Source organism: Nyctereutes procyonoides, unplaced genomic scaffold (genome assembly GCF_905146905.1).
Source record: "Nyctereutes procyonoides isolate TBG_1078 unplaced genomic scaffold, NYPRO_anot_genome, whole genome shotgun sequence".
Lineage (NCBI taxonomy): Eukaryota > Metazoa > Chordata > Mammalia > Carnivora > Canidae > Nyctereutes > Nyctereutes procyonoides.
Window position 1 is genome coordinate 39,142,117 of NW_026575146.1, and position 7,713 is coordinate 39,149,829.

The window sequence follows — 7,713 nt, forward strand, 5'->3', positions numbered from 1 at the left end:
TTCTCAACTTCGTTTTTTATCCCTGTCCCTGTCTCTCTTTCTCTCTCCCCCCTCACTTCTCCTTCTCTCTCTCTCTCTCTCTTTCTCTCCCTCAATGTTTTTCTCTGTCTCTCTTTCCCCTGGCAGTGTCTTCCCACCTAAATAGGAAGCTGCTGCTCTTCCATTTGGATACCCTCAATGTTTGTAAACGTTGTTTTCTGGATCAATTGCTAGCATTAAACAAACACATTTAATGTTGAGTGTATTAAGCAATGATAATGCTCTGAAGAAAAATAAACCAAGAGAGAAGATGGGAAATACCTGGGGAAAGACAGTCACTGAACACCTCAACCACAAACCCTGCAGGTATCTGTGGAAAGCAGATTCCAAGAGGATGGAAGAGCAAAGGACCAAAACCCCAAGGGAGGGACATGCTGCTGTATATCTTTAAGTTCCATTTTGCAAATTCTCTAAAAGGTGAAATTTGGGGAGAAGTTTCTGACAATAGAAACTGTAAATCCTAAATATCCTCTGGATTAAAAATAATAACCTAACACAATAGAAATATCAAAGGCCACAGAAAGCCTTACACTTTATCTTCACTGAAGTGGCTATAATTCTTGAGGACAATGACCTGGTCAGGTTCCTTTGACAGCAGCTCTGACCACTAATCACCAGCTCTGATTCCAGTGTCTCAGGCTGCCTGGGGAGACTGCTGACCCCACTTACTTTTAATTGAATCAAGGTTGTAAAGGACACACACACACACTGTACTTTGTGAATGACCTGCAAACACTCAAATAAAAAAGCCAACTGGAAAGAATATCTGTGAGTGTCCTATTGCAAAACAGAATGAAACATTTTTAGGATTTATGGCTACTTTTGAAAAAGACAGTCTATAATGTACTTTCTGCCTTTTCTCTCATTTCTTGCTGCTGTTTTTCTGAAATTAATGATGTTCTGTATGTTGACTAATTCAATTTAAATTAAAAATAAAAATAATAGGCTTTATGAAAAAGAGAAAGGTAGAACTAAAGTGCTCAATTGTCAGATAGAGACTGAATGTAAAATACTGTAATATTTTACTACCCCAAACTCTAAATCAAGAGAATTGGCTCTATACCCATTTACATCTTTAGAATACCTTGAGTACCTTCTCTGGTTATTAGCTCAGCCAATCTTTCTGTATGTAACTGTATTTGTTCATGAATTCCTGTAGCTTATGGTAGCTTTCCAACAGTGGTGTACATATGGGATCCCTGGAAACTGGAAGCAGACATCAAGGGGTTCACATCAAGGCTTATGATCTCATCATGGGTAAAAGTTTCAGGGGATTAAAAAAGTTTCAATGAAGAAGTGAAATATAAAAGAATGCAATTTCTTTACTCAAATGAAAATCTTCATAGCAGTAGCTCAAAGTAACATTCTTTAAAATCTTGGAAATTCATCCACAGTCTAGAGGTCACAAAGCAGATGAAGCCAAAGGAATCAGACTTCACTCTGTTTGTGTCTCTACCTACTTCCCTTCTCTGTCTCTGTACCTGTCTGCTTAGGGACAGGTAGAAGGATATGAATATATATTCTTGTACCTATAGGGGTTTTCTGTTTGCTTTGTTTTTGCCTTTAAATTTTGACTATGATTCTCTTTAAACTTCAATATTTTGTCAGCTTAAAAGAGCAAAAGGAATTATGAAAAAAAACAAACATAGGAATTTGGAGAGACAGAGACATTGGAGTCTATGTTTAATTCCCTCTGACCCAGGCTTTAGCTTCTAGCCTGATAATTCTGTGTACACTTGTCTGTTCTCTTGTCCATTTCTTAGGGTTGCTTTTCTCTTAAGACTAATTAATACACTGATTTACACTTCTTTTTTTTTTTTGTTCTGACATAAGTGTGGGAGGCTGATTTAATGTATTACTTCCTTCTCAACCTGCATGTAAGCAATGGAAAAAGCTTTTGCAATGGAAAAAACATTTGTTTACAGAGCGCATTATAAAATATTCTCATGTTCAATCATTATCACAGCTCTGGGGGTTAGATTTTCTTTTTTTTACCATCTCCATTCACTTCTCAGGAAATGATTATAAATTTATTAATTCCCAAACAGACAACTACATAGGAAGAAAATTATGTTGCACATCTTTGGTTATCTCCTACAATATCGCACTTCAAGACCAGCTCAACATGTAGGTGGTAATATGAATACTGAGCATGTGAGCCTTTCAGATTTTTCCTGTACATATTGTGACTCAAAGATAGAACAGAGAGAGTTCACTACCTCATCATCATTATTTTCCTATTTTCCTAGATACCAAAATACAAAGTTAATCCAGGTAAGTGCTCCTTTTAACCTTTAAATACAAATATTTTTCTTCATAAACAATTATAGCAAAGTTCAACATCATAAATTTAAAAATGAAAGAGAAAGAAAATGTACAATGTCCACAGTCTCACCACCTAGATAAGTTAGGTATTAACAGTAGGCAAAGGTATTTGAAAATATTCAATATGAATGAATATGTATGTTAATAATAAATCCATTATTGGTTTAAAGTAGGTTATTTTCATATAATATGCATTCAATAATTGTCATGTTAGTAAATAAATATCTACATTGTCATTCTCACTGAATATTATTCCACTGTATATGTTACATTATTTATCAAAAATAAATTGCCAACTCGCCTCCTCAATTTTTATTTTAAAAATAAAAAATATTGTATATCAGAGCTGGGCATGTATAATCAACACTATATTGAAGGGGGAAAAGGTTAAGGATATTTTAAAGGAGAAGATGAAGAAGAAACACCACAGAATTCCAAGCCTATGATTAGTTTGCAAGAAGGACCCATTGATGTGGTCTTCAAACACAGTCAAAATCGAGGGTCACAAGGTCTCCATGTTGTGCTTGGTGTAAGTGCCATGGGGACAGTGCCTGAAGCCATAGTTTGCCAAGTGTCTATGGTTTCCATCCATGTTCATCCATGTTTAAAACAATCCAAAGGGTTGTTTTCAGCTGCAACTAGAAAAAAATGGGGTGTTTTAGAAATAATGATATTTTGATGTTTTCTCAAATATTTGACAACTAATAAGTTCAACTCAGGTCTCAAATATGTACCTTATGCACAATGCTTGACACCATGTCACTATATTCTTCAGTGATGGTCAGTTATGGTAATCCCTTGCTCCTTCCACCCTTGGTCTCCAAATTCTCTCCATCTGAACTCAGTAGCTAAAAAAAAGTAGAAGAAATTTTTGAATAAATTCCTTGTCACTCAAAGAACTGCTGCTTGGTCTCCAAATTGGCTCAGAAAAAGCCACCTCTCTTGCTACTCAAACCTGTTAGCTGACGATTTGCTATCTGAATTGGGAGTATATCCAATAGGAGATGCGTACATTAACCAACTCCCAAATGCATGTTCATCAAGGAGGAGGAAGTTTGGAGCAAAACACTGTAGATTTGAGGAAGGTTAGTAGATTTCTTTATGTTAGTGTGACTTGGTGACGGATTATAAATTAATGAAATGATGTATCTGTAAGAAAACTGAGAAATGACTTGGCAAATGGAAATAAGGAAGGAACTGTATGGAGCAGAGTAACTTTGACATCATGTTCAGCTCATAAAATCCCTTCTACTTGCTCTTTAATGAAATGAGTTTGGAATTTCTTACTTTCCTTGCTCCTCTCACCTCTCTGTGTCTTCTTGTTTGCCCGTTTATTTGTTGGATAATCTAAGTAACAATTCTCATCAGTGTTTCTACAGAGTACTTTATCATCTCAATGCTTGAGTCAACCAGAGGCATAAATGAAAGCAAGGCAGCTAATGAAACCAGAATTCACTTCATAAACAGGGAAACATCTGGAAGACTTTGAGTATTATTTTGCTTCTTCAGCTGGGGGTTTGTTTGCCCTTTGCTTCTGATCTGCTCCTAGATTTTCACATACAAGACAAAAAATACTTTGACTAAAGCAATGTTTCCCAACCTCGCTGGATTATGAGCATCGCCTGGGGACAACTTGTTAAATGCACAGATCCAGACATCATTGAATCAGAATTTCTAGGGAATTGGCTTGGAAATGTGTGTTTTTAACAAGGGTCCCAGATGATTCTCATGATCAGACAAGTTCAGGGCTCACTGGACTAAGATGCAGACTTTTGTGATGAGATCAAAAAACAAGTCTATCTGTGAGTCAACAGCACAGAGCCTGTAGCATGTGTAAGGCATGAACAACTCAATAAATTTGTGTCAGGACCTGAGACCTTCATTGACATCCTAAACTTTGGCACTATTATTCACAAGCTTTAGTATCTACCAGTGATATAAACTGCCTATTCCCTGCTCTACTCCAGAAGATTCTAAATCAGTAGGTCTGGGGGAGGACAAAGAACAGTTTGAAAAGCACTGATAAATCAGTGCCATTCATCGTCTCTACTTGAAGGCCAGCCTTAAGCAAAATGCTAAAATAATCACAATTGTTCCCAATTATCTCTTCCTCCTTCCATCCATCTCACAGGCGCTCTCTCTCTCTTTCTCTCCCTCTTTCCATTTTGCTCTTTCTAAGCCAGAGGCAGCCTTACATTATCTCACAAGGCCTTTCTCAAGCCCCATCAGGAATCTACCTCCTTCCCCGCAGTGTTCCAATCTTTCTCCCCATTTCAGAGTACAAACTCTATGATCCTCTCCCCATCTATATGCCCACTCTCCCTAAATTTCTTCAGTCCATCAGGATATTGCCCTTGAGCTTCAGATATTTTTATCTGCAAAGCATCTAGGGATTTGCCATCTGGATATCTCAGAAGTATGTGAAAATTTGGATGTATAAACCATAAGCTCCTGTGCTATGACTTATCCACCCAGATACCTGAGCAGACCTTGGACATTGTTCTAGCTTCCTCATTTCCTTCTGCCTTTTCCTCAACATCACATAAGAAGCAAATGCTGTCACTTCTTTGTCAAGCACCCCCATTTGCCCAAGTCTACTGTCATTGTCCACATTCTTATACCAGTTCCTAGATTTCTTCCTCCCATAAGACAACAAACAAGCTAGCAAACCTTGCTCCTACCTTTGGCTTTCCCAGCCCAGGAAATAGCACTACCATCCATTCCAGAATCTCAGGGCACAAAACTTGGAGTCTATCTCCTCTCTATCCCCACCTGAATCTGATCCACAAGCAAATTCTCTGAAATGCACCTGCAAAAATATATCCCAGGTCTGAGCATTTCTCCCTCTCTCCATTTTGTCACACTGGTCCTAGCCACATCAGATTTTGCCTCAAATACTGCAACGACTTCCTCTTGCCACCACTTGGTGACCATTCTCCATAAAATAACCAGAGCGATCATTCTGAAACATAGTGTATCATTCCCCTGCAGTGGCTTTCCACTCACTTGGAATAAAATTGAATCTCCTTCTAGGCAGACCCTGCATTATCTGATGGTGCCTGTTCCTCCACCCTCTACATTTCTACCCATGAGCCTTCCCCATTTCCTCTGCCACAGCCACTCCAGGGCTCCAGTCCTTTCTACCTGCACTCTATGTTCCCTTCTCCTTGAGATCACTGTGCACAGGCGCCTTCTCTTCAAGTGTCTGCTCACCACCTCCTCAGAAAGCCCTGCCACCTAGCTGGGCTTTTTACCATAACCCTCACTTGGCCCAGGGACATCCTTACTCATGCTCTTTGTCCTGGCATCCTGTTTGATCTAGCAATTGTCCATTAGATTTTGAATTTTTTAACCAAGTGTTATTGGTAGTAGAAACAAAGACTTACTTAGGATATGTGTGGTTGGCTTCCATTTTGCTCTGTCAGCTTCTGCCATGGGCTAGTCTGTCTGGTAACCTGTGAGGCTCACGCACAGTGAAGAGAGTCCTTATTATAATGCATAATCAAATCTGAAAGACTTTCAGAGATCACTTTTTTCCTGACCCCTTCCAAAAGCAGCTTACCAACACCTCTGTGTGTCAAGCCCTGATGTAGGGGCTCCCTAAGAAGGTGTTCTCAGGCAGCTAACTTCCCAATTATTAGGTTTTGGTGGGAGAAGTCACAATGGTTGTTGCCCCTGCCAGTACCTGGGCGTCTATCTTGCGTCCCAAGCTGTAGGATGTACAAGGCCACCAGGCCACTAGTCAGCAGAATAAAAAGAAAGATGGGCAGTTCTATACTGAGCATACAGGAATGTGTGCAAACCATAGCTGGTGAGCATTCTTACCGTAGAAGAGGGAGAGAAAGATCGCATGTTCTTGCTAGAGTTGTGTCATTCATTGTATGCGTCCAATCTTCACCTGGGTGTGCACTGTAATGTTTGGCAATACATTTTTATTTTTAGGTAAACCCTATCAGCAACGATAAGCTCACAAGTAAATTAACAAAACTGAAAGTGCACGTTTCATGAAAAATCCAGTACCTCATTTCCACCTCTCAAAAAAGTTGATGAATGTCGACTTATACAAAATGTCAACACTTACCATCCACCACAGGGTTGAAGTGATAGCAATGACCATCTAGAGAAGACTTTAGATTTCAGTAATTATCCTGGAAAGACTGAAACTGTGAACTATGTGCACACCCAGCCTTTCCCAAGGACATTTCTGCCTCATAGGTTTCTTAACATGGTGGAAACAGTTATTTGGGGGTGGGCAGTGTGATGCCTGCCCCCTACACATGTCCAGTCCTGTGAATGGTCCCCAAAACCTGTGAATCTGTTACCTTACCTGGCAAATGGGACTTAGCAAATATGATTAAGGTTATAGACCTTGAAATGGGGAGATAACCCTGGATGACCCGGTAGACTCAGTGCCATCAGGGTCCTTATTAGGGGAAAACAGAAAAAGATTTGATGATGGAAATGGGGGTAAGAGTCAGAGAGATTTACAGATGTTGTACTACCTGCTTTGAAGAAGGAGGAGGCCTCTGGCCAAGAAAGGCAGAGAGCCTCTCAAAGCTGGAAAAGGCAAGGAAACTCATTTTCCCCTCAAGTGTCCAGATGGAATATGGCTGTACCAATGCTGATGTTAGCCCAGTGAGACTGCTGACCGACAGAACTATAAGATGATGCCTTTATGGCACTTCAAGCTGCTAGGTTTATGTGCTTTGTTACCGCAGAAGTAGGAAACTGATTCATGCTCCAACCAAAAGTTGTATTTATGTTATCACTGCAAAAACAACTATCTTTATCCTTCATGTGGGACAACAACAACTATGAGAAAACAATAGAATCTGAAAATATCCTTCATTTAACATGAGAGAGATTTCTCAGTTAAAAATAGGATCATCTATGGACATGAGATATTTGAAGATTTCAAGGACTTCACATTAATTCACCACAAAATGCAAATTTGACAGACACAGCAAGCACTTATATTGATAAAGTAAGACAATTTAAGTGATCTCCAAAACTATTTTAAAACAATCTTTAGGAGAGGAGGGGCAAGATGGCGGAAGAGTAGGGTCCCCAAGTCACCTGTCCCCACCAAATTACCTAGATAACCTTCAAATCATCCTGAAAATCTACGAATTCGGCCTGAGATTTAAAGAGAGACCAGCTGGAATGATACAGTGAGAAGAGTTCGAGGTTCTATCCAGGTAGGAAGATGGGGAAAAAGAAATAAAGGAACAAAAGGCCTCCGAGGGGGAGGGGCCCTGTGAGGAGCCGGGCTGAGGCCGGGGCGAGTGTCCCAAGGACAGGAGAGCCCCGTCCCGGAAAAGCAGGAGCTGCACCAACCTTCCCGGGCGG

The 7,713-nt window shown here is 39.8% G+C and overlaps 1 long non-coding RNA gene across 1 annotated transcript; it reads right to left on the bottom strand.

Annotated features, from left to right (window-relative positions):
* Positions 1-2,661: 2,661 nt before the first annotated feature.
* Positions 2,662-6,434, bottom strand: LOC129500634 (uncharacterized). Its single transcript, XR_008662577.1, has 3 exons — positions 5,751-6,434; positions 3,099-3,212; positions 2,662-3,002 (listed from the first exon to the last, which is right to left on the bottom strand). It is a non-coding gene; the product is annotated as an uncharacterized LOC129500634 (long non-coding RNA).
* Between the last annotated feature and the right edge of the window lie 1,279 nt (positions 6,435-7,713).